Source organism: Pipra filicauda, unplaced genomic scaffold (assembly GCF_003945595.2).
Source record: "Pipra filicauda isolate LSUMZ 115617 unplaced genomic scaffold, ASM394559v2 scaffold71_size5581439_pilon, whole genome shotgun sequence".
In the NCBI taxonomy this organism is placed as follows: domain Eukaryota; kingdom Metazoa; phylum Chordata; class Aves; order Passeriformes; family Pipridae; genus Pipra; species Pipra filicauda.
Window position 1 is genome coordinate 2,977,523 of NW_024104887.1, and position 27,473 is coordinate 3,004,995.

Here is a 27,473-nt window from a genome sequence, read left to right on the forward strand (position 1 = left end):
TTCCAAGTCCCAGAGACCAGGCTCTTGCTGCTTGTTAATATTTTACATCACTTTTATTCATTAATATTTTCTATAAGTGCTCTGCTAGAGGTAGCCATCTTTCAAGAAAACCTATGATATTCACAACAGTCTTTTTGCATTTAACTGGGATTTCATGGAAAATTTGTGATTTCTTTAAAAAACTGCTGATTTTTTACAATGTTTCTTGTGCATTTGGCTTGCTGATGGTGGTTTTGGTGAAAAAAAATTTGAGCGAAAGCTGATTAATCAAAACAATCCTGTTTCTAAAAGAAGACTTAGGATGTTTTCAGATTTCCAGACTAATTCAGAAAGAGACCAAATTTTGTGTCAAAACATGCAAAAATATGACTGTTCAGATTTAAATGTCAAAAAATAAATATTGTGTCAGTTTGTGAAGAACTGAGCACAAAGCAGCAGCACAATGTGAAAATCTTATCATGAAACACATAAATTTTCACCAATTGCACAGTTTGGTCGTCAGATGCTTCCACACAGCAGCAGATCCCATGAATGTGGATGGGAGAATCCCATCAGCAAGATGCTTAATCTTTAAATATTAGAAATACCTAAAATGCCAGAGTAAAAGCATAAAGAGCAAACAAATTTAGCAGACCGTGCCGATTCCAGCTCTTCCTGAAAGGGCTGTAACATCATCTGAAAGGTATCCAAAAGAGTAGTTATTTCTTTTTGAGGTGAATGCACCAAACTTTGAACTGTTTGTTTCTGTTGGAAGCTGTTTGTGCTGTGTCTGAAGGGCGATTCCCACCCAGTGCCCAGCACACAGCAATGAGGTTAAATTGGTTTGGATGATATCAGCTATATGTAATTAAACCAGCAGCCCATGGCCAGTCCTCTCTGTGACCATGTTAGGTGTTAAATTAAGGTCTGATTAAGAGAGTGCTGCTGCAGTGAAGGTCAAGGACTAAAGATCACAAGCTTTGTTTCATCTAATAACAATAAAGACTGTCTGGCTGCCAAATACCACAACAGCCCTTGTTCTGCTATCAGACTGCTGTCCAGCTAGAGGGATCTGATTTCACTGGTATCCCTTTTTAAACCCCACTTCTAAGAGGGTTTGTAGCTATTTCATCTGTATTAAGCAGCGCTGTGTTACCCCAGGCTGTATGGTACGTTCTGTATGATCAAAGCAGAAATGCAGCAGCTTCTGACGAAGAGTTATCGTGGCTGAGGGGAACAAAATATCAAGGAAGGAGGAAAAAAGATACAGAGCTACAAAAATACCAGGTCATGCCACCAAAGTAAACACCCACAGGTAAGTTCAGAACGTGAGACCACACAATGGTGGAAACTGTGCACGTGTGTTTGCTTGGAACAAATCACAGGCTTGTCCCACCAGCAGCCAGCAGGAGAGATGTGTCAAACAGGAGAGACGAGAGATTAAAGCAGAGTGGTGAAGAGAAAAGCCAGCAACTTATTTGTAGGATGAAGGCAAGAATTGGTGCATAAAAAGTTCTCCCTTCGTAAGTGTTTTCCACAAAGACAGGTCAGGAGGCATTACCAGAGCAGTTGTCTGTTGTGAAAGAACAAAATTCCTAATAGCCCAACAAAGTGTTCTCCCAAAACATGCCCATATCAATCTCAAATGAGTACAGGGTGCTGGGACATGTTACTTTCCTGAAAAGGAGGGTGGAGCAGAGTAAGAAACCATATGGCCCCAAAATAATCTCTCGCAGACACATCCTATTTTATGTTTCCACGCTTGGGGTCCAATTTCAGAGCAGATACTGATTCATTTTTCAAGAGTCATCTGAAGTGTCTTTCATTTGCTCCCAGTACTTCATAGACTATTAATAGAGCAGTGTCATACCTGGCAGGACAGTTTTGCTGCTCTGTGAGGCTGCACCCAGAACACTCATCACAGGGACACACCGAACGCACTGAAATCACCGCGTGTTTAGACAGTTCTTTGTGAATTGCATTGTACCTGTGATCAAAAATTTTCCTTGAGGTGTCCTGATGCTTTGCATTTCAGGGCTTCAGTTTGTTTCCTAACAAGCTCTGAGTGAATCCCAGAAGATTCAATGATACAGTTCAACATAGATTAGCTTCCAACTCCTCGCTGTTGCTGCCGAGCTACAGATCCTTGCAGAGCAGAGTTTGCTCTGGGAGTTCCCAGACTTCCTGGAATCTGAGTTGCATCAAAAATACAGTGAACACCACAAAATAACCAGGTGTGGAAAACGACTTCTCCATAAAAACAGAAATATGTTCACCATTGGGAGTCACTGCCTGAGCTGAAAAGCAACCTTTTACTGAATTAAGAAATTCCTGTACACCTCATTTCTCACCTATTTATGAAAATACAATGACATTGCCAGTCAAATCGTGCTAGTCTCACTTGAGTCCAATTTTTTAATCATAATGAGAAACTTTTTCTGTCACCACTTAAATTTCAGAACACCAAACTTAAAGTCCAATTCAAAGTTAAAGGGTGGGGTTGGGTTGGTTTGATTCACCTCCTGATCATTATTCTTGCTGAATTTTACAAGCAAATGTTATACACAGTGAACCACAGTTTTATTTCAGTGTTAGAGACAGTGGTTAAAGCTTTTAAACACAGTGGTTTAATGCTGAACATATATAACCATATTAGCTGGGTGACAGAGCTGAGAAGTGCTGATTAACTGCTGCTAGTTAAAGCTTTGGAGAGTGATCATTTATTTTGAAAATCAAGCCACTGTTGATAAGGTACTTTTAGGGACCATTTTAGAGACCTAAATTGAATCACTTCAGCCTGGTTCCAAATAAAATCAAAGGCAAAGTTCAGCAGGTCAGAACAGCAGAGCTCAGCCCTTGCTCTAGTACAGGAGCAGTGTGAGACCATCATGTCCTGACATCTGTGACTTCTCAGGGTGAAAAACCAGGGACCTCATCACCAGCAAGTGACCTGGGGATGGCTCTTCCCATAAATCTGGAGTGAGCCCAAGCTCCTGCTTCTGGCTCCAAAGCTGTTGAGAGAAGGTTGGCTTTTGAAAACTTTCCAGTCTTGTCTTGGAGAGCTGCTTTACGTTATCTCAGGATCTGCACCAGTCCCTCAACTGCACTTCAGCTCCTATGAGAGGGATTGTTGTACATAATTTGGTAATGTCATTTATTTATTTTATGCAACTGGAAAATTTAAGGGCAACCACTTCACTTCTGTGCTGTGCAGATTAGAGAGTTCACAGTAACACCTGCTTACTGAACAGACAGCAAAAAAAGCCTTTATATTCCTTCTTTATTGCAATTTATTATTATAGCTTGAATGGTTCCTAGTGACTTCCTAAGATTAATGTTAATATTCTAATCGGAGTCTCCTCTCTGGAGTTTTATTATGGATTTTGAACATTCATTTCATTTAACATACACATGGGACCAAGTCTGGTGGTTCCAAAAATATTTGCAGTTGGAAATCACAGTGATTTTGTGTTAGGCTCGGTGCCAAAGAAATCACAAATCAGAAGTCTGTTAGAGAGCAGTTCTAATTTCTTGGCATCGAAATTTCTCTGTATGTATACGTACAGTGAGATGTTTTCCCGAGCTGTATGGCACTGGCAATTAGCTGAGAAATGCACTGCTTATCTATTTTTCAGGGTTTCTGGTGGAACTAGAGAGCCTGTCTAGCCGACTGGGGATTCTTAGGGATTTTATGGACTTCCCGTGTGAGCCCACTGGGGATGCATCGCTCTCTATCACAGCTGGTGTTTCGAACCCAAAGTGTGGAGTAGAAATTTCATCCCCGATTTTTTTTGGCTGGATTGATTGTTTAGTCTAGGAACTCTCAAGTAAGACTTTCTAGGTGCTGGAATTGCTCTTTTTCTTCAGTCAGCAGCTGATGGGGCATGGTGTACATCAGAGTCTAGATTCACATCTTAGTGAGCAAAGATTTATGTTCGTCCTAACGCTCCTTGACATTAATGAGTATTACAGACATGTATCCCCATGGATTAAGTTGAGAACATACCCCAGAGTGTGTGTGGAGTTTGTCATTAGGGTATCAGACTATTAAAACCAACAGAGAAATTCCAAGGGTAGGAAAGCAATTGGATCTCTTCCCTTCTCTCTGCTGGAGCACATGTAAGAGATACACTTTAAATCTTCTCGTATTTCCAGCCCTCTCACACCAACTCCTGCATTTATTTCTGGTTGTTAATGACTTCAAAGAGGAATTGATTGCCACTTTTAAGGCATTTCCCATAACAACATTATGGGAAATATTCTGCTGGAAGAGAATGTTTCCGTAGCTCTGCAGTGATCTCTAATGAAGGAACTTCCTTATAGCTGGGGGAGAGAAGGGAGTATTTTTCCTCAACCAGCTCTTTCAGGAATTGGATCAATACAATGGTCTGACCCTGTACACTCCATTATCAGGGGATTGTGACTCCTCAGTGAGAGATTATGGATCCTATGGGATGAGCCAGAGGCACAGACACACCTGATAGCAGCACATCACCTCCCAACAGGACAGGATCGCTCTGGCTGCAGCAGATCCATGGGCATGGGTTTGCTCTCTCCTGCTCAGTGCTCCAGATTTTGGGAATATTTCAGTGCTCCAATATTTTGGGCTGAATGGGCACAGAGACAGCTCTATTAGCTGCACATCTTGGGGACAATTCAACTGCAACCCAGACAAACCAGTCCCAAGAAACAGACTTCAGGATATAGATTCAGTCTCCCTTAAAGCCCCGTGTAAAAGTGACCTGTGGGAGGGACTCGGTGCAGAAATACCACACCCCCATGATGTACCTACAACAAACAACTTTGGAGCCAGGATTGTTGGATTTTCTTCCCAATATCCCAGCCAAGGAGTGGAGATAATTACTGTGTGTCTGGTTGATAGGAGCTTTCTAGGCTGAGTATTGTCACAGGTGAGGCTTATTAGCCTTGTGTAATCCTGCCTGTAACAGCGAACTGCAACACAGAAATAAAAACTTGATGTTTTCCCTCAGAGTCACTTGAGATCTTCTAGGGAAAATCTTCATAGGAGAATTCTGATTTACCTAATTTGAAAGCATTGGTTCCTGGATCAGTCACTTCCCTGGGAACACAACCATTGCTCCCTCAATAAAAGAGGGAAAACAATACTAACAGAGATTTCTAAAATACTTTGAGATCTGTGAATATAAAGGGCTGTCTGTAAAGTGTTTAGAGAACTTCAAAAAAAAGGTGCTACATAAATGCATATTTATTGCAGTGCTGACGTTCTCGTGGCAGCTCTGAATGCAGAATCAAAAGCAGAGGGGGCAGAATGTAAGTCAGAGTAAGGAACTGTCAGCCTTTAGCCTCTCTCTTAAACTGCTTTGAAACGCTGCAGACATTCAGAGAATCTAGTTTGCCAATACTGTGTGTGCTGCAGTAATTACACCGATCTGGAATATAAATTTTCCTTCCCCCTCTTTTCTGAGAGAAGGCAAAGCTTTTAAGAGAGACACACGAATGGAGCTCTAATCCTACAAACCTTAATGCACGTACCTAATGTCAGGCAGCAGAGCTGTGCCACTGATTTAAATAGTTCTACTCAGGTGCATGTGGGGAAATGTTTGTGTGATTAGGAGTTAATACTAATAAATGCACAGTTCGTAGGAGATCCCTGTGTAAACAATCTATTTCTGCATGCAAGTGATGATTTTATTGCTGTTCTGTAATTCTGCGTGGAGGCTTTGTGAAGAAGTCTTATATTTTCTAAAGCACTAGAATGTTTCTGATAGTGTTTTTCATTGCTATCTCTTTGGGGGCTAATTAAAAGAAATATCTGTTAAATTTATTCATTGCTTGGTTCCTTGAAAGCAAGAGGCACCTGGCATAAACATTAAAAAGAAAAGCAGGCAGCAGCCAGACCTCATCATATATTAGATGCATTAGGACATTTTATTTATAAATATGAAATTGGTTTTAATGACTTCAAAAGGAGAAAATGCCAGGAAGAGCAAAAAAACACCATAAGATGAGCAAGCTCACTAAAGCTGTCATGAAGATGCCTAAACCCACAAAAATTTAGAAATTGTACTTGCTCCCCCCCTTCTCCTCTCAAATAGGAAGTGACAATTCCAGCTGCAAGTGGCAAAAATGTACAGAAAGCTGCTGTACTTCACCAAAACAAGCAGCAGATGAGCTGGAGCATCCAAGTGCCTGTCTGCTGCACTATCAGTGGGAGAGCAGAAATAGCTCATTTATACCAAGGGGACTGATTCAGGGAAACAAACCCTGAATTTTGACCCCTGTGATTTAATGCAGTCCTAAAGGATGAGAAATCCATCCTTCTTTTAGGACATTTAAGCAGGCACTTATATTAAGCTTGTGCTTTACATTCACTTGACTTTACTTTCAAGCAGGCTTAGCAGTGTTTCATTCTGTTCCCGCTACAGGGTTCAATAAATCAGTAATGATCAGTGACTCAATACTTTACAATCCATCATGCATTCAGCACTGTGCCAAATAAAGGTCAAATAAATTAATGATCAATAGACTAACAATGCAAGTGAGGAATATCAGTGATTGTACTGAAAAGGTTCTCCCCCATGAAGAGAAAATCTACCTTGAAGGTAGATTTCATCTCCAGGCACATCCATTGACAGTGATTTGAGAAAGGAATTTCACGTGAGGAAATCTGATGTTAGTGAGATCATCATCCAGTTTTAGGGGGAGGAACCACAGCATTATTTCTCACTCAGAGAGCTGAAGTTTGGAGCCAAGTGTAATATGTATGACAGCATCCAAAGAGCTAGAAAAGATCTGTGTCACAAGAACTCTCATTCACTTCTACTTGGAAACTTGGAAAAAAGTGTTAAGCAAAAAGGAAGTTTGACCCCAAAATGATTAAAGTATAACTAATTTTGATAAAATAAGAGTGAGGACTTCATTCTAAGGTAACCTATGTGAAAATCTGAGACAAACCACAGACTATATCAAGTCTACAAAGGATCTGATTGCTCCTGCTGAATTTGAGCTCTTCTAAGAGACTCTTGGACACAATTGTCCACACAGAAGAGGTGATTGCTTTAATTCTGGTTGGGAGGAGAAACCTTTCAGTAGTTGTTCTCCTCCTTCCATGTAGCAGAGAACAGCATCTGGATAAGCAGTTTGATGAAGGCAAGTAGAAGTTGTCCTGTCCATTTTGAGGCCTCTTACATTTTCCCAGTTTTAGACTGATCCTGTGGGCAGGGAGTGTAACTACATGGCTACAGCGGAGGAGGGAAATTAGGAGTCCTGATGCAACCTGTACTGGCCCATCATGCTAATCCAGCTGATATTTTTGGCACTTAAAGGAGGCACATTCTTCACACAGAGAGCAGGCCTGACTCCACTGTGCAGCAGGGCTATAAAAGAATCACCTTTTGCAGCCCAAGGGTGTTGTGTGGCCTCCTGGAACCCCAGATGTGTGATCTTTTCAAAGGGTCATTTCCCAGTTTTGTTGACTTCTTTAATCACATCCAAAGTGCCTCATTTCTAGGGCAGGAACTTTTCCTCATGCCCTTGCAAACAAAACAGACATTGGTTTTCCATCCTGCCCTGACCTTTGGAAGATGCCATCTCTGCCAGGACTGCACTTTCTGGCCCTGGAGAGATTTGCCAGTTCAATCCTGACTCTGAGGGAGCTGAGCCACCTCCTGAATCACCATCACACTTCCTGCAGGCTAACGCCTGTGTTTTCCTTGGAGGTCGCTCTGTCCAAGAACTAACCAGGTCTGACCCTGTTTAACTTGGGAGATCCAAGCAGCAGAATTGTCCAGGCCTCCAAAATTGAATAAGAAAAACACCACAAAGCCTCAGAGGAGTCTGAGCACAAGGAACTGCAGCCAGGGAACACAGTCCCAGCTCAGAACTGCTGCTTGCAGGACACAAGTACAGTATGTTGGAGCACAAATTCCAGGTTTTAAGTGGCTTTGGTGACAGGACCTTGCTGGATTCAGCATGAGAACAGGTCCAGATGAGGGGGAGCAGCAGAGACTGTAACCTATAAAATGACTCATTCCTACCAGCCCTATATGTGAGGCTTCTGCTTCCACCAAGCCAGGTGACATTTAACCACAAAAATATTTAACATGCCTTTTACAAGGATGTGCATCAGTGACTGTGATAAAATACAGGGATGTGGGAGAGCCAGGATGCAGCTTTTTCAATGCAACTTCATATGAAGAAAAAAAGAAAGGCAATAGAAAAGAGGTCTTGGCATAAGGAAAACATCCCAATGAAATCCTGCCTTTTAATCTCAGCCACAATCCCTTCTTGTCATCTTCCTTGCTTTTTAATGCTCTGCTGCACTTTTTATATTCATTCACTTTATCATCTTCACCTGTCTCAAAAGTCAATAAAAGCAGAGGCCACCGTTTTAAAATACAGACAAATGAACTGAGGCACCAAACTCCTCAACTTCTCCAGAGGTGCTGACTGCTCACGACTGTCAGCAACTGCAACACAGCCTGTGGGTGATCAGTGCCTTTAAAAATCACTTAAGAGCTTGAAGAGGAACATAACTGGGAAAACACAGAGGATAATACTTTCAAAAGCTTCTGACTGAAGAGTCAGTTTTTTACCTTCAGAAGTGATTTAAGCACTTGGGAATTCAAGAACTACTTAAAAAATCAAGTGTCTTCTGAAATGCATAATTATTTTCGTGAATGGTACACAGATACCTCCTCTGGTAACGTACTTACCCAGAAGTTTTAGGCCTCCCTCAGAGAGGATTCAACACTCTGCAATTCTAGTCCAAGGTTGGTCACACTCTCACCTACACAACCTCCACCAATAGTCTTGTGGAAAAGTGACTTCCCACATTTATATCCTGAGGAAACCCCAGTTCAAGAATGACCCAAATGTCCTGATGGCTGTTGAACAACCTGAAGGAAGACCCTTTTCTAGTGCCTCTGATGGGTGGAAGGCCCTGATGGAACATGCTTTTTTCTGACTTTCTCCTGTTATCATTTTTCCCTGACATCTGTTCACCACTAAGCCAGCAACAGTCAGTGTCCCACCACGATGTGTGTGAGCTTCCAAGCTTCCTTAGGAAGAAGGAAGAGGGTGCTACATGTACAGAGACAGGCAAAGGCAGTCCCATCATAGCAGCTTGTTGCTAGAGCAGGTTTACAGCTGTCATTAGTGAAATGGAGAAGAGGCCACTAACACAGGCTCACCCCAGTGACAGCTACAGATCAGGAAAAAATCTCACCACATGGCAGCATTTTACTGCTGTTGGCCTGAAATTTTGTTAATATTTATCTGATGTGTTGATCTTTAACATTTGGGTTGCTGCTGGTAGCAAATAGTCCAACCAGCCTGAGGCCAAGGTGAGTGTGTTGTCTGGCCAGAGTCAGATTAAAGCTTAGCAAGTCCTACCAGAGGGATCTGGGCTAAAGGGGTCAATCAACTTACACCTCCTTGGTTTGAGCTCCCTGGATCCTTTAGCAGGCGAGGCTGGGATGCTGTAGATGTGGTTTGCATATATCCCATATATCCACCAGGAATTCGGTCAGTGTCTCAGACAGAACAGCTTGATCCTGCCTCTGGAATAGAGGCTCCTAGGTCACTGCTTTTCAAGTGACCCAAGAAGTGCTCTGCTATCACCACTGCTGCCCATCCCTGCATCCTGAGCTGAGGCAGTCAACCAGAGACAGTGGGGTTCAGATCTTTGAAACAAGGTTTTCAAGCCTTTCCTCCTTGGCAAGACATATTTTAATAGAAAGGCACATCCTATTTGCTCTTTGAGTGTCTCTAAAGAGAAGGAAGGTTCTCTGTTACTGTTTTAGAATCCCTTTTCTTTGATTGAGTTCAAGCTCTTTCTTTGGAATAGCACTTTAGTTTTTCTTTCTTAAATTAGACAAGGTTTAAGTCACACATTTTACTGCATTCATTTTCCTTTGGTTTTCTTTTGCACAAAGAACCTGTTGACTTTCTCTTCTTTGATACCATGCACCCCTCCTAATCCAACCCCTAGCAACCCACCTGGTTACATCCAAAAAAGTTTTTTCTCTGTTTGCCTCCTGGCCTGATGTGCTGCTTAGATCTCTCTCACTGCAAGAAGCCTTTCCCTCTTCTGCTGTTCATCACAGCACTTTCACATGCTCTCTTCAGCTGTTCTCTCCACAGGCTGGTGAAGCTGGTACGGTTATTATCCTCTTTATCCTGTACAAAGTTAACAAAAAATAGATTATTTATGGATAACACTGGAGACCACCCATAGAGCAAGAAAAAATGAGAAAAAACAGTTGTTTTCATGCTTAGGTCAGCTATGCATAGTTTGGATCAGACAGTCCTTCCCATCTGACTTCTGTTCTCAGTAAATATTTGTGACTTTGCTGATAAAGCAACGCTGGATTTCTCAGCTGGGCTTCCATGTGGACCATAAGCCGTGGGACTGGACTATAGGATCTCATTCTATAACAAGCTTTCTTGAATAGTCATTTGTTCCATTCTCTATCTTGGGCATGAAAAATCTGTTTAGAAATCAAATGGCAGAACAAAGTCTCCAAATACAGCTGCTTGGGCTGTATTATTGATTGCTGGTGAGGCCCTTGGCAAGAGGTGATAAGGGCTCAAAGGCATTAAAACAATTTTTATTCTGACCTAGATGTGGAAAATAGCAACACTTAAATGCTTTTTTATTTAATATGATATGATTTCTATTTAATGCACATTATCTTTGCTTCAGTCTTGTTTTACTCATGAGCAAAGGACATGACTTGTCTGTACCTGCCCTGCCTGTGCACACCAGAAGCTTTGAGGACCATCACTGTGTGCTGGGGTGTTGTTATGACCAGATAAATGAGCACCAGCAATAACAACCTGAAGGAGGGAGCAGTGTGAGAACGTGCCCTGGGCTGGCCAGAGCTGGGCAGGGGAGCACAGGGAGCTGAGATGGAGCTCAGGGCAGCCCTTGGGTCAGAGTAAATTGTGTGATCAGCCACAGGACAATTTTGGGGCAGGGCTGGTGACTGATCTGAATGCCAGCTGGGGAGAGGCTCACTTTGAGCTCAGCATCACTGGTTTGCCTCTGACCCAGCATTCCACTCAGCTCCAGACATTTTGCAATGGGATACCCAGAGAATTGTCACCATTTGTCCCCTGTGAATTCCTTTCCATACACCTGCATTCAGCTGACAGCAAGGTTTGACTCCTGGCTGTTCTCCACTCGTTTGCAATCACTACTTTCTTCCCAAAAGAAAAAAATACCACTAAGAGCAAAGAGACACAGGAACACAAGGACGACTTCAAACTTCAGTTTCACAGCTTCTTCCCTTTCTGAACCACAAAAACTCCAACACATCCCTTTTGCCCACAGATCTCAAAGTGCTTTACAAAAGCAACAAATGTCACTGACGGCACTTTACAGGGAGGGAAACAGGAGCACAAAGGGGAAAGTTATTTGTCTGAGAACCCTTCAATAGACCAAGAGCAGAGGAAGGAATACAAACAGTGATCTCCTGGCTGGGAAAGCTGCTCCACAGACCTGCTGCCTGCAGTGGTCACATTTCTAATGCCAACAAAATCTGTGGTTTAGACCCCTCTGACCACCTTATCTTTTCTTCCCCTCCCTTCTCAACATACACATTCCCAGTTAGTCATCATGTGACAGTGAAAGTCCCTTTGGGGTGGATTTATGGGTTTGATTATTAAAGCTACTTTTTCCAGGCCTCTTTCTTAGGTACTGGTTCTGGTATTTAAGAGCTAAATTTTATGTTTTGTGCAAAGCAAGAAGCTCAGGTGTGTGGGAGGTTCAATGTGTTCAATAGGTATTTGAGACAACATCTATATAAAGATTATTTCCAAATTGCCCTTGGTGCAAGCTGCAGCTGAATGCACTATTTAAATGCAGCCTTGGCTTTTTTGCAATTTCCTGCCAGAAAAGCAGCTCTCAAAGTGTTTTGAAATAAAAAGACACAAACGTTGGAAGGAGGCAAGCAGTCACTTGACCTCATCGGGGCTCAGTGCTGGTGTTAGTCAGGCATTTTCCAACTAGAGGGGGTTGGGTTTTCCATTTTTTGGGGTGAGGGGGAGACAGAAAATGCTGATCTCTCAGAACTGAAACTTTTTGTGGGAAACACATCATTTTCACAAAATGCTTGCTGGGAGGAATCCTCCCACCCAGCTTGAGACTGATGGACAAAGACTGATTGGGAAAGGATCCCAGCATAGCCAGCAGCCCAGTGGTTACATTCCCTGGTGATGTGGATTTACTCCATGTGATACAGGAAAGACTGAGTTGGCTCCAAATAAAGCAGAGCAAGGATTTGACACAATCTTCCCACAGTCATTGCAAATACCCCAACCTCTGGGTCATCCTGTCCCCTCTGCCCCAAGGAATGGGATTTTTATCAAGTCAGAATCAATCCAACAGGAGCAATTGTGTTGATCCCAGTCAAGGAGGTGTTTTACACCACAGACATGAATGCTGGTCTCCTACATCCTACAGGAATACCCTCAGCACCAGGCTTTGCTGTGCTGGGAGCTGAACCTCAGTTCTGCTTGCTTGCTCTCTCTTCAACAAGTAGCCTTATTTTTACTTTGATGAGACAAAAATTCTAAAATTTCCCCATTTTTTCTAAAACAGATGTTTTGTTTTCTAGCCAGCTTTACTCAGCATTTTGTAGAAGGGAGCCCTTGGTCTGATACCAGACTTTTCAAATGTGCCCAACTTTGGTTTTTCCATTGCAACCAGTTCTACAAAAGGAACCAATATACACACAGTGAGAAGCATTTTCTGTTACCTCAACAGGCTGTGAGGCTGACCCCAAACTCTGACAATTCCCCAAAGTGGGTTGTTGGGTTTGTTTGTTTAATAGAAGATAAAAGCCGTGCTCTTTCTATTAAAACATAATTTAGAGAAGCATGGCAGGAGCACACATTGGAAAGGTCAGTAGGTTGCTGTTGTATGTTGCTACTTCTTAATGGTTTGTTTTTCTGTTCTTGGTCTTGGAGAGAAAGTGGCAGGAATTGTGCAAGGTCCTTGCATAGCTGGAATCAGATGATCTCTTTGCTACAGCTCTGTAGCTACTGGAGAACTGGTTTCCACTCCCTTCAGCTCCTGACTTCTCCTCACCATGGTCTTAATTATTACAAAACCATGTGGGATGGACCAGGTGAGTGAAAATAGTGAGGTGTCATCCAGAAAGGTTTCAAATTGCCAACACCCATTTTTTGATAGTGTCAAGTTTTCTCCAACACAGAGAGTAAATAAATTCAGAAAGAAGTGAAAGAAGGGAGAAAGGGGGAAGGATGATCTGTAAGTGTGCTGAAGGATACTGTGATCTCCTAATACTGAGGGAGGTAGTGGCAGGTTCTCTCAGAAGCCCAAAAAGGTACCTGTGGTGGAGAGAAGGATTGTGAAATACAGACTTTTCCCTCCCTCTTTTTGGCTGAGGCCAATAATTACATCCCTCTTTCCAAAACTGCTCAGGCACACAAAAGGGATGATGCTGACAACAGTTTCTTTAACCTGTCCAACAGTTCCCTTTTGGAAAGAAGCCCTTTCCCAACCCTACCGGGATAAAATAATGCTTTACTCAAAGATAATTCTTCTAAATTAGGATCTGCATTTACACAGAAGTAAGGATGACAATCTAAAGGAGCATTAGCTGAAAGGTGCTGAAGAAAAATAGCATTATTCTGTCTTTACTATGAGAAGGAAAGGAAACTGTACCTCCCATGAAAGGCTGACCAGCTGCTCGTGTTCCATAATGAATGGGGACATTGCTGATTCAATAAATGTAAGAATACAGAAATTTAGCTACAAAGACAGATACTCCACATTTGCTAAAATGTATGGCACAAACATAGCACATATTTCTCAGTTATTTCTCTTTGCATGCTGGTTTGTTTCATAACTTTTTTCCTCCCTGACATTTTTTATGAGCCCCAAAGAGGAGCAGCTGGGGGGTAATTAGTGTTCTAGGAAGGAGGAACCTCAGCCACGTAAGAAGGGAAAAAAAGTCATATTCAGACTAGAGAAGCACTAAGCTTTGCACAGCACCTACTGAACCTGAGTAAGGTTTTAAAACTGAAATAGTCAGCAGGCACATCACAGCCTGCCTTCAGAAACAGAGCGGCTGCAGCTGAAGGGGAAAGCCAAGCACTAACGATCAGTTAAATACTCGATTGTTTCTTCAGTAACACCCCGCAGGGAAGGTGCTCAGAAAAACTCCTCAGACACATTCCGAGTATGTTGACAAAGGAAGAAAACAGCTCGTATAAAAACGGCAGCATTTGTTAAATGAAACAAAACATGGTGCTGGGAGTGCAGCTCCATTCAAAGGCACTTCTACAGGTAAATGGAAGAAGCGTTGGGAGAGAAAACTGCTCCTATTTCAGACAGACAGAGCTGGATATTTATAAGATTCCCTCACCCTGAACTGTTTAATTCCTTGTCTCTTCCTTTGCAGGATTTAGTTCTGGGGGTATAAAATGCTCAACTACTGCACCTGCATTTAGAAAACAGAGACATGAGGAGAAAGGCAGGTGGGCACGTGCATACATCTGTTCATGGATGTGAAGCCACGTTTGGCAAACACTGGATTTAGAGGGAAGCTTTGGGATGCCAAAGCAGGGGCCTGATAGTCCCTGAACAAGTAAAGACTCTACACAACAGATACACTCAAAATCTAAATAAAAATAGCATCTTAGTGTAGCTGGATTGTCTAAACCGTCTCTAGTTTCTCTGCAGGAGAAGCCACAATTTGCCAGGGTTCAGCTCCCATTTGAACAGCAAAACAGACATCCTGGTTTTCCAGAGATATGAAAAAAATCCTATCACTGCTCCCCATCCTGGAGTGTCTCAGCAGAGCTGCCTGTCTTTCATTTGGGGCAGCAGGGCTCCATCAATTTGCACTAGGCAGGGAGCTTCTGTTTCCAAACAGCCCCGGAGGAGAGTTATGACCTGCAAATCAGGCCAGAATATCCTTGGCTCCCTTTCAGGATGCAAATACTGCCTTTTCTCTTAGAAATATTAAAATGGGATGGTCTAGTGAGGAGGCCTTTCCTACCTACTTTGGTTATGGGTCTTTGGAGGGATTATCTTGACTATCAAATAGCTTTTAGTGGTTATCAGTGACTGAAAGATCAATTTACGCTCTTAGGAAATAAATGCAATTCTTGCTTACAGTAAAAATCAAATGTGCAAGTAGGGAGGAAAAGAAGAGAGAACAGGATTAATAAATTACAATTGTTAGCAAGCACTAACATGTATCGAAAATGGCAAATTCTCTGGAGTACAGCTGAGCTTCTTTTATTCAGGTCAATGACTCCTTTTGTGAGTCTCTTCTCTAAAAAAGAGTGTTTTTCAATGATTTATGTATAATAATCTCCACATCAGCATATCGTATTTTTCACTATTTGTTTGTTAAACATGCAGCAAGACTCTCATACTGAAGCCCTTAGCCTTGAAAATACAACTGGGATAAAGGCATAAAAAGATCCATATAAAATAGAAATATTTATTACTAAGGCTGATGTTTATGATTTGACAGGTAGGTAAGGGGGGAAAAATACATCATTTTAGATTGCTGAGTTAAGGCTTTAATGGTGTGAGTTTCAGACAGATACGTGAGGGCTGTTTATTAAGGAAAAAAAATAAAGAAAATCATCCATTCACAGGCCACCAGAGCAGGAAACTGGAGTAAGTGTTACAAAAGCAGCTTGTCATTGGTGCCACTGCTGCTGCTCCAGCCTGCAGGAGTCAGAGCTGGACAAAAAAAAAAAACCACCCAAAATTATTTAAATTATTTAGATTACTTGAGTCAGTTCAAACAGATTTGCAAATTCTTGAATTTGGGGTGTTTTTTCAGAATTTAATTTTATTTTCAGCCATCTCTGCTCCTGTAAAACCTTGATACTTTGAAGTTCTCACTCCCCACTATGCCCCAAGTGCCTGTTTCAAGTGCAGGAGCTGGTGTGCTGATTTCTTGGGGGGAAAAAAGCAAGAAAAAGAAATCCAGGTGTCCACTTCTTTGAATCTCAACCATTACAAATTCTTGTCATCCAGTCAAAGAGCAGGACAGAGCCCTGTGACCAAAAGGATCTGATTTCCAGCAGGGAAGCAGAAGGCTGAAATATTATCTGAGGTAAAGGCTGAGCAGGGAGTTTCTTTGTCTTAACCCCCAGCAGTTCTTCCATGACCAGGCTGGAGAAGTCACAGGGAGCCACAGATGTCCCCTGGTATGAAAGTCACCCTGGACTGTCCCACCAGTAAACCCAGAGCTGGGTTAATTCTCATTTCCACTCTGAAGGTGTGAGAAATGCACAAGCCACACATGGGAATTCTACACTGGGCAAAATGGCCCCAGTATGAATAGTGACAGCATTTTGGAGGTTATACTTTGTTATAGAAAATATATCAATAATTTTAATTATTTGACTGACAGGCGAAAAATCCCAACAGATTTCAGTTGAATTATCTTTTTAACCAGGTCATACCATACCTGTCCCCTCGTGATATAGAGGATTCCATTGTTTTTTCTATCAGGACAAAAACTTCACCAGCATAAGATCCATTTTCCAAATCCTGGGTGGCATGGACAGACCCCACGCAAAGAGGGGAAGGAGAGGGGCAAACCAAGAGATAAAAAAAATCAGATTTCCAATATCTCTCAGCTAACAGGTCTGTCCCACCCTGGCCAAGACTTTAAAGGCAACCAAGCCTTCTCACTGGAGCTGTATTCTCCAAATTGACTGGGTACTTAGCAGGCACTGACGTCCATAAATATTTCACAAGGAAAAGAATGCATTTCCCAAGCATTGACTAGCTACATATATTATTTATATGAAACCATAACTTAAGTTGAAAAACAATAAATGCTTCAACAACAGACCTGTTCACAACCTACTCCATTACTAAGGAAAATGGGCTCTGCCTGTTCCTCAAGATCCTGTAACTATGCAGAAATTCAGTGAGCCCTGCCCAGAAACTCGACCCACAAAGGTGGAGTAGGAGATTGCAGCCACTGCACCAATCCCAGTTAACCTGAAATTACATGGACAAGGGATTAAAAGACAGAAATTCAGTTACATTTCATATTTGTATTGCACTTTACACTCCTGTTTGGGATCAGGTCTTTCACCCTAAATAAAGGCAGAAAATGCACCAGAAGGAAGCAATGTTCTCACTCATTTTTTACCCAAACCATTGGAGCTCAGGGAGATAAAGGACTATATTTTCCACTACCATGCCCCCAGCATAGCTCACCAATAGCCCTTTCCAGAGGACAAAGTTGATACAAAAAAGATGAAGGTCAGAAAAATGAGAGATTACATATTCCAGATTCATGCCAAAACACTCCTGGAGATCTGGGAACTGCACTGAGACTTCCCACTTCCCAAACAACTTCACTACAAAACTCCCCCTTCTTGGTAAATGATCTTCAGACAGGTTTTTTAAATGGCTGCTTTGTCATTCAACCTGTTCCAGGCATCTCAGAGGAGGTGTAACAAACTAATGCCCTTTTGCCTGAAGCACTCATAACATTAATGGAAGTTAATTCTGCTGGTGGAAAAGGTTTAAGTGAGTTTTGCAAGCTCATAACCACAGCTAGGGAGAAGGGAAAAGCTTTTGGAGGGGAGAAAGTGGCTCAGAAACGTAGGCATTACCTCCACCATTTATGTGTTTACCACTCAGCTGGCAGCTAATGGCCCATGTGTAAACTCGGGATGAAAGTGGATAAAATAAATTGCATTCTTTGGAACAACCATCCCTCCTTTCAGTGGCACAGAAAAAAAAAACAACTCCAAAATGCACCCCAGAAAGCTATTTTGAGTTTGTTCTTTTGGCAAGACACAGAAAGTGCCAAGATAAAGTCAGTCAATTCAGTATTGTGAAGGGAAGGGGGGAAAAAGGCAATAAAAATGGAAGCTCTTGAGACAAGACTCACCTCAGTGCAGACAGCAAGAAGGATATTTATGCACTATTTATACCACTCCAAGTGCAAATTTTGCCTTGCATCGATTACAATGTTTCAAAGATCTCTCTGCAGCTCTGGCACAATTCTAATAATGCAGCAACAACGAGAGGCTGAGGAGCAGGGCACTGCAGCCACTGTGGGCAAGATCAGCTGGAATATCCCTCTGCCCTCAACACCCCAGGGCATCACACCCATCCTGACACACACCCAGAGCAGGCTGGAAGCTGCAGCACCACAGAAACTGGGTTAGAGCACTTCCCAGGTGTTTCCTTGTTGCTTCCTTGCTCTTCCTCCAGTCCCTTTGCTGCTCTGGATTGGAGTGGGAGGGTCTGGGTGCTGCTCAGTTTTACAGGGGTCTGATGGGGGCCAGGCCACTGGTCACTGTTGGAGGAAGGAGATGCATTGGTGGGGTGTCACAAGGCAAAGCTGGCTGATGTTCTGCCTCCACTGCTCACTTTGGGAAGGGCCAGGGAAGAAAGGTGTCTCTGCAGTCACTCTGGAGCCATGGCAGGAGTTAGGCTTGACCCAGCCCAGCTTTCCCCTTCACTGAGAGAGAAGAGCACAGATTCCCACCCCACCTGACCACGGAGCTCTCAGTAGAGGAGCCCACCCACTTCTTACAGCATTCCTGGTTTATATGGCAGGTGTGAACTGATTCAGTTTGTTTGGATCCAAGAGCTCTCAGCAACAGACAGGAAGATAAATAACTTTGGGGAAGGGGGTGTTGACAAGCAGAGACTTGTGTAAACTGACTGGAAGGATCAGGAATCTGCACAGCCAGCTCCCCCCCTACACTCCTTCAGCAGCCAAAAAGCATCCCCACCATCAGAGCATCACTGCTCTCTGTGCTCCATTTTCCATCGAAAAGACATTTCAGGGAAGTTCTGCTTTGGCTGAAATAGCCAACTTGCCCTCTATACCTGGTCCTTCCAAGGTTTCTGCCAAAGAGGGTTTGGGATACACTCACCAGGAAGATGTGCCCAGCCCTGTTTCCACCTCCTCACTAAACCCAGACTCCACAGCCTCCATTGCAGTTGGTTCTTTGCCCCAGCACCACTTTGCCACAGCAAACTGATCCCACCAGCTGGAGGCAGAGAGGACTCAAATTCCTTGAAGGGATTATTCAGCCATGTGATCCCCGACAGCACACTCACGGATCAGAATGTATCCCCAGTTTGGCTTCATCAAAACCAGCATCAAACACACCTCCAGGCAGCTATTTTCTCTGATTTCTGCAGCATTAATATATCAGTGAGCACCTTGTAGGCCTGAGTTAGGCTATGGAGAAGTTCCCAGGAGTGCTCTATGTGTGCAGTGTCTGTATCCATGTACAAATGATCCGGATGTTTCAAGCTCATCCTCAGCACAGAAGAGCTGATTTCACACCGAGTAAAAGGATGACAGCAGGGCCGTGTCCAATCCAACCCCTCTCTCCACCAGTCTCAGGCAGATATGGGTTTGGATAGGCTGCTTATGAAGGCCTGGCAAAGGAAGCCCCATGCCAGCAGTGGGATATCACACTCAGCTCTGTCACTGAAGGGCTCACACTATAAAACCTTCATTGCTCCGATCCGCGAAGCAAAATGACAAATGGCTCCAGTCAAAAGCTCACAGTCAGGACCTAAATCTTCCACCACCCCCTTTCTGCGTGAATTCATTTGAGGTGTTCCCTGAGATAAATTGAATTTTGCATTCTTCCAACTGCAAAAATAGGTTGGTCTAGTTATTAAAATAAATATATGGAGAAAAAAAAATGAGAAGATGAAAGAGAAAGGAAATACTGGTGCAGTCAGAAATCAGAGTTATGCTAAAGAATCACAGTGGTACTGAGACACTTGGTGCTATATTTTTGCAGGGGCAACAAAGAAGAAAGGAAAAAAAAGGAAAAAAAAAAAAAGAAAAAAATCCCAGACCTTTTCAGAGAGGGTCTTTCTGAAGAGAGTTTGAGGTTAAAATAAAAGCAGGTGTCATAACTTAAGTTGCAGTGCATCAGCTGACTGACTTCATTGGGAGCAAAAAGGGCCAAATTTTTTTAATTTTCTGGTTATACCTGCAGCAGTTGCAGGACAGTCTCTGAGCAGTTTGGGTGATTTGTGCCTGAATTACAGATTTTGCCCATCATGGTCAAACTGCCTTCCTTCTGCCTCTTCCACAGGGCTCCACACACCATTTTCCTACAACAGACCAAGTTCAGCCCTACACAAAAGACATCAGAAAATCTTAATTCTCCAGGAGGCTATGGTTGGACTTCCCAGAATGCCCTTCTGAAAGGGTCACCATTACCACCTTTCTTGTTGAATCACTTCATACTGGTCAACGTATTTACCTCCCACCAACACTTCAGCAAGAATTCTTATTCTCCTCAGGCAGTCAAAAGCCAAAAATACCAGATACCAAATCTTCAGAGGCTAAAATTGAAGAGATTGGTACCTACATGTTTGTATATCTGGGCTCCTGAGACTATTAAGCAGCAATTACCACTTTTTTGAGTCTTCCATCATCTCAGTCACCCACCAGACTGGATCTCTTGGGCTGGCCCCTGTGACCTGTTTAGTAGAATATTTTATTTTCTGACAGTTGCAGATCAAGCTCAACTGGAACTATTTACCAGACTTGGGGAAGAAATATTTGAAAGATGAAGACTTTTTAAATTAAAGCATCTGATTTTTTTTTTTTTAGTGAAAAAAGAAAATTAATGTTTCATTTCAAAACAGATCAAATAAAGTATTTTATTCTGCTTAAACTTTTCACTGATTTTTTTTAATCCAGCCAGCAAACCAAAAACATATCATCATTATTTCCACAGAGCTGCTTAGATTTGGGCACCTCATAGATTTCAATGCACACAAAAAAACAATCAAGTGCTGTGTTGTTAACTCTGACCAGCTAATTCTTAGTTCTGCAATAGTGGATTTTTTCTTAAAGCTCCAGCTTCTTGAATCATGTGATTCTATGGAAATCCCAGCTTGCTTTCCCACTCCAAGTGGAGGTCTGATAATTTGGGTTGCAAACATAATAAGCTCACATGGTGAAGCACTAAAAGCCCCAAACGAGCAAAACATGTATTTTTCCATCTTACTGGATTTAAAATCAATCTCGTAATATGGGGCTGATGTTATTTGTGATTTTTGAACTCTTAGGGTAGAGACTGTTACAAATGACTTTCCAGGAGCTCTGGAGAAAGATACTCCATCCTTGGGGTTTCTGACCCTTGTCTGCTCCTGCCTCCCTCCCCGTGTTTTGAGGAAGGAAACCATCAGCCAGCTCAGCCCCAACCCCTACAAACAGCAAGAGTTAATTTGGTGCAATGTATCTGAGTGTAGTAACTGATTACATTTTTCCCCAAAGGAAACTTCAGTTAATTTGGTTAGTGACTCATATGCCAGGCTGCCAATTACAACACAGATGATTACACACATAAATTCACGTCGGAGTGGCTCAACGATCACAAGGAGGGGGAAAAAAAACGAGGGGGGGGGGAAAAGAAGAAGAAAAAAGAAGCAGAGAGGAAAAAAGGCTCCTCTTTACCTTTGTGGGACTGGGGGTGGGTAAACAACTCCCCCTGCAAGGTGCTGGGTGCCCCCCGAGGCCACTGGAGACCGAGTGCCAAAGCCTGGGAGCCTGGGCCATGCCAGCCCGGGAATGGCAGTGTCTGCTGGCTTTCCATTGGGGATTTTCGTTGCAGAAATGTGTGGCACGCTCTCTAAAAGATTGTTTGCCAGTGTCGTTAGAGGAATCCATATATACAAAGAGAGCAGGAAGGAGGTTAAATGAGCAGTGCTTGGCAGTACATCAGTAAATCATTTAAAGATAACCCGTGCATACCAATACACCCCCCAAAAAATCCAATTAAAGTAACGTTTTACAAACCTAGTCCCATTTCTGAAGTGTTTTATATTCCTGAGGAGGAGTGGGAGAGGGAAAGGAAAGCACCAGGACAAGGAGTGAGAGTCTGATACTATCACATGAGGAAAGCCCAGGCTAGGGATGAGAAAAAATCCCTACCTGCCCCATCAATTGGCCAATGCAATCGATACCAAGGGGGGCTGGCCAGGCTCCTGAATACACATGTTCAGAGAAAATTAGACTTTGCACTTAAAAGCAGTAGGAAGCTCTGACACTGGTGCAGAGCATGGGAGGAAGAAGGTTTTCTTTTATCTTAAAAGAAAGATACTTCGCTGGCCTAAAATGTGTTCCTCGCCAGACACCCCTGCACACGAACAGCTGCATATGTTCCCTCCATCCAGGGGCAGCAGGCTGGCTATAGGATAATTCATGCACTTCCTTGCTGGAGAGGTTAAAATCCTTTACAAACAGTAATTAAGCTCCGTGGCACCGGGGTACTATTATACCAGTTTTACAAGGGAATAAAAAGAATGTGGCAGCGAAGTGATTTGCCCAAGGTCATCCAGCAAGGCAGTGGCAGAAACAAGTACTACACGCAGATGCCTGGTCTCCCATCCTCACCTCTCACCAGTAGGCAAGTCCCCTATCTTGGCCTTTATTAAATAACCATTAGAAAATGTATTAATTTTAATTTGGAACTATGTAAATTGACTCTTTCCCAAAAGACGGCAATTGGCTGTTAAATAAATACCGAGTGATTATTACAATCATGTTTGCTGACGAGTGGATCATCAGTGTAATGTGCTGGGTTCAATAAAAAGGTTATTGCCTGTCAAATAAACAGGATGAGCTGAGCCTGGACTGATTCAGGACATATCCGAGTCACCAGGACTGGTGGGAACTGCAGCTGCACAGCACCTTTCAGAGGCTGAGTTTAAGCAGTTCTTGCAATATGTAGATAGAAAACTGGCACTGCCAAAGCAGCACTAATTCCATTAGCAAGATAATCTTAGGTCAGATCCTGGCACCCTAAACTTGATTATGAGGGTAGTTAAGTCCCACTGATTTGTGTAAAAACGACTGAGTACGTGATGATGTTCTTAATGAGGGTAAAAGTTGTAGAAATAATTTCTGTAGTATGAAAGGGTGGGATGATTTTAGGATTAGTGCTAAATTAGGTCGAGAAGGAAGCTAAGGATCTTGCTTCTGTTTTTATTATAACTCAGCAGAAGGAGAGAGCTGTAAATGCAGTTGAATGGTCAGATTAGGTCTTTCAGAGAGGTTGTCTGCACACAGAGGAAGCTGTTTCAAACTGCCAGTTTCTTTTATGTTTTTCCAAAGTGTGAGTTTATAAGAATAGTGTTTGTTCTCTGTCAGACAATCAAAGATGCATCAAAAAGATCCTTGTACCCTGCAGAACCGATTGCCATTGGCAGCCACACACTAAGGCAAGCACCCTGCTAGAAAGTAGTCATTTGTTTTTAGGCTGCTCCGCTCAGCAGGAAGGACATTATCCCAGTGAACCCCCGTTAGTCAGTGGAAGCAGCAGCGCTGAGCAGCGAGTATCGCCGCGGTCCCACAGCAAACACTGCTCTCTGCAAAAGCGCAGAGCCAAACCTGCAGCCACCGCTACTTGTGTTAAATGCACAATTATTTTTTTTTTTTTAAAAATGGGCTTTTCCAGCCGCTGTCCGGGCCGGAGCAGTTCCCAGGGAAGGCACTAGGTGGTGGCAAGCCGCTGACAAGGAGGGCGAGCGGGGAGCGCCGCCGCCACCGAGGCGCTGTCACCTGACAGCGCTGCGCTTGGGGGAAAATGGGCTTGATTTAAACACCTAATGCCTCCCATTAAGAGCCAATATCCTCCCTATATGCTGGCATGGAGCAGCGGCTGAGGCGTCCAGGACAAGTTGTACCGCAGGCGTTGCTGGGAGAGAACAATTCCTACCATTCTTATCTGCAGACCTTACCGAGATGCTCTCTTCCCGTTAGTGTTTCCTGAATATAGTTACTTTTTTTTCTTCTCCCCCCCCCAGCCCGTTTAGGATTTTGCTACTGGAAACGGCTGAAGGTTGAGACATGGATTTTAGAAGATACGGGCTCTGCTTGATTCCGAGGGAGCCAGTTTGGGAAGTGTGGAATGTGTCTCCTGCACCGACGGCAGCGCAGCCGCGCACGCACACCATAGGCCAATTAGAATGTTAATAATAATTAAGTGTCTTACTCCTAAGACGCTCCTACACAGGGGAATGCTAAAGTGCCAGTCAGCTCATTTCATTACATGCAGGCAGACACCTCTCAGACCTCGTGTATTTGCTAAGGGAGCGGAGCGATTCCAGCTCCGGCCAGTCTGATTCCAGATGATCTGCTCAGCAAACACATTAGAGCAGCAAATGGGGATCAGAAAAAAAAGTCCAGCTGTGGCAGCTGAGCTCCGCCTTTCACCCCGAATAAACACAGGGTGAACCCTACAAATTTCCAGTTTGCAGGGGTTTGTGGGAGTCTTTATCTCGCTTGGGTTCACACGCTGCAGAGCGGCTCCATTTCAGATTGGAGATAATCCCCTAATTAAACACAAACTCAGCCTTAAGCTGCGTGGCATCTGATTCCTACCCCAAAAATCAGAACTGGACACAGACTTGCTAGAGCTGTTCAGCTTGTTCAGCTCTGAGATTACACTGAAGTGGACAGCAAGGGCTGGCCCAGAGGTCGCCTTCCATCTGTCTGAGCCACGTTGAGTCACCACCTTCCTCATCCTTGTCTGGCTCACAGCTGACCACAACGTGCTGCTTATTCACAAAACAAGCTGTTTCAGATGTTTCAGCTGCATCTTTTGATGGGCAAGGGGACAGAAGGTTAGCAAGAGGGAATGATGGGTTTGGAAGAAAGAGTTCTTGGGTTCAGGGCTTGCTCTCCTGGGAACATCCAGGAGGGAGCTGGGAAGAAAAGCTTGGACACGGTTCTCATGAGCAGGACCTTTTGAGTGACTCTGAAGAGTGAATGTTTCAACATCCCTGGTTTAAAAGGAATGGATTTAGCATGTTTCTGATACCAGAAATGTTATGGCTACTTTTCACCCAAATCTCTACTTTCAGAAAAAGAAAAAAAAAAAAAAAAGTGAGGCAAGAAGCCAAATCCCCAAGAGTAGGAAAAGAGAAAGCCCTGTTTATTCAGAGCTCGCTCCAGATAAAGCAGATACAAAATAAGTTAAAGCAAGACTGAGTCATTCACATTTCCAATAAATTAAAGGGGAAAAAATCCCATCATTTCTCACTCTATTTCACATCAGAGAGCAATCACAACAGACTACTCACTGAACGCGGGGATGACTTACCCCTGCCCCCGGGGGGTTTCTCTGCCTCTCTTGCACAGCTCTGGAAATTATCACATTTGCCCCCATTTTACATGTCTCCCCACATCCCCTTTGCCCCGTTCCAGACACCTTGGGTTCACTCAGCTGCTGCTTTCAGTTTCTTTGTACAATCCTTTGACATTTACCATCTGCGAGAGAAAAAGCCACAGCAAGCCCTGTAGTGTACATCTGAGTTCACCCAGATTCAGTTTTCCCAAAAGGTCAGAAGTCTGAGCAAAATCAAGCCAATCCAGCAAGTGAAATCCTGCAAAGAACCAATGAAGGTCCCTCTGGGTCCTGTTTCCAGCTTCTCCACAGATAACCAGAGGGGATGCTGTTGGCCCAACTCGCTGCTGCGGTGAAGTCTTGCATACCCAGCTTCAATTTTATCTTCAGCCCTTGGGAAGTAAAAAGCCAAATGAGGAATCTAAAGTGGGGATGCAGCTTTCTGTTGAGCTAGAGCTCTTCTGAGCCACTTTAGAGAGGGGAAGTTTTGTTAAGCCATGAACAGTTACTAATGACTTCTACTGTGGAAGATCAATGGGAAGAATCATTGCACTTGGGTTAGGAGGGACCTTGGAGATCCATTGTGCAAAGTCCTGCTCAAAGCTGAACTAAAGGTATAACACAAGACCTTGACATGGAAGGGAGCTGATGTGGGGACTTTTCTGGGTAAAGGTCTTTCCAGAGCTTTTCAGAAATTCTTATCCAAACCGAGCAGTACATAAAGAGAGTTTGCTCTAGAGCAGAGCAGCTGCTCTGTTACTCAATAAAAAAAATTCTATATTGCATTGCTGGGGTGCACCAAGCTTCTAAAAGCATTACAGAGGGTGAAATCAGAAGTGTATGGTGGAAACCAAAAGGGAAACGGTTGCATTTGAGTTTAGCACAAAAACCCAATTATAATTTCACAGGAGAACTGAGGGAAAATAGAGTAAACTCCTACACTAATCTTACTGCTTGGAGATTCTGCCACAGTGAGGCAGAGAACTGAGAACAACCTGGAGACTTAATGTGGGTATTCACTCCCACAGGGATGCTGCTGACTGACTTCACTGGAACTATATTTGAGCAGAATGTTTCAGATCTCCTGCCCACTTTGTACGAGATCAAATTCCATCCACTCCCTCGTGAACAAGAACTTCTGCTTTCTCAAAAACTTAATTACAAATTTTAAACATAGAATAGTAACTAAACATGCAAAAATAAGTTTGAATAACTTCAGATGATTTGCACTGGCATTACTCTGCACACCCAGACTTTCAAACCGGGAAAATAATGAGGTGTTCTTGATACCATTTTCCTCTGAGCTGTACAGTAACAAACAAATCTGTTTGATTGTTGTTGAAGGCAACAGTGAAACTGTATGAGAACACCTGAAAATGTAAGAAGTATTGGAAAAGTCAAATAGTCTGAGCTTTGTTATTCACATTTGGCTAATAAGACTAATGTTAGCTTTTGGACACATCACCCTCTATAAATTACAGGAAAATTAGCTGGGCAATTAGGTGGAAGCAAAATAAGCATCCTCATGTTCTGTAAAACACAGCAAATTATTTTATAAATGAGTGTTTGATCAAATAATCATCTGATCTTGAGAGCTGTGCAATCAAAGTTTTCAATCAGTTCTCCTTAGCTGCCAAGGCTTCCAGAATCACGGAAGCTCTATCATTTTGTCAGCCTCCAGTGCACAGAGATGTTGAGGCATGTCCCCACAAGATGATCATCTGTCTGACTAGCAGTTAAAGCTATTAGATGTTACTTTTTACATTAGCTGAGAATTGCCCAGTTGCAGTTCTGAAGTTTGTTAAGGATGACAGAGATGTGCATGACAGACTCGCAGTGATTAAATGCCTCTTGGATTTATTTCACAATGTGCTAAACGTTCCTTATGATACAATCTTAAAATTAGAATGAACCGATCTTGTACCTACTGAAGTTTATGACATGATGAATTCTCTAGAGGGTAAATTACAATGAAACACTGAGAGCAAATTACGTGGTTATAAATGTAGCTCATCCAAAAACACATCATGACAACAACGATGAACTCTGTGCAGTCATTCTCGTGTCTGATGTCAGCAAATATGACTATTTTCACCTGATACAATCACTTTTGCTGAGGGGGGGAAAGCAGGCGCCACAGAAGAGCTAAAATTGTACAAAAAGCTGAACTGGGGCACTTTGCTGAGAAATTGTCTATTTTAAATGCTAAAAATTAAGTGAGGTGTGTGTGCACTTCGCAAGTGCTGAATTTGGACGTGGTTCTTTGCAGAGTCCTGCTTCTTTCGGTTTCTCAGAGTTTGTGGAATTAATTATGTCCATTTCTACCTCAATTGCAGAAGGGGAACAAATAATTTCCTTGGATAAACAGA

General features: G+C 43.0%; 1 protein-coding gene across 5 annotated transcripts in view; it reads right to left on the reverse strand.

Moving 5' to 3' along the window:
- MYL10 (myosin light chain 10) overlaps nt 1-27,473 on the reverse strand; it is an 88,442-nt gene that overhangs the window by 36,424 nt on the left and 24,545 nt on the right. For 3 of the 5 annotated variants that reach the window (XM_039389333.1, XM_039389332.1, XM_039389334.1), the window contains exon 3: nt 9,961-10,140. The gene's annotated coding sequence lies outside the window, so the exon portion shown is untranslated. Of the gene's footprint in view, nt 1-1,966; nt 2,111-9,960; nt 10,141-27,473 lie in introns of those variants that run through there. The other 2 variants (XM_027734341.2, XM_039389335.1) reach the window with 2 other exon arrangements.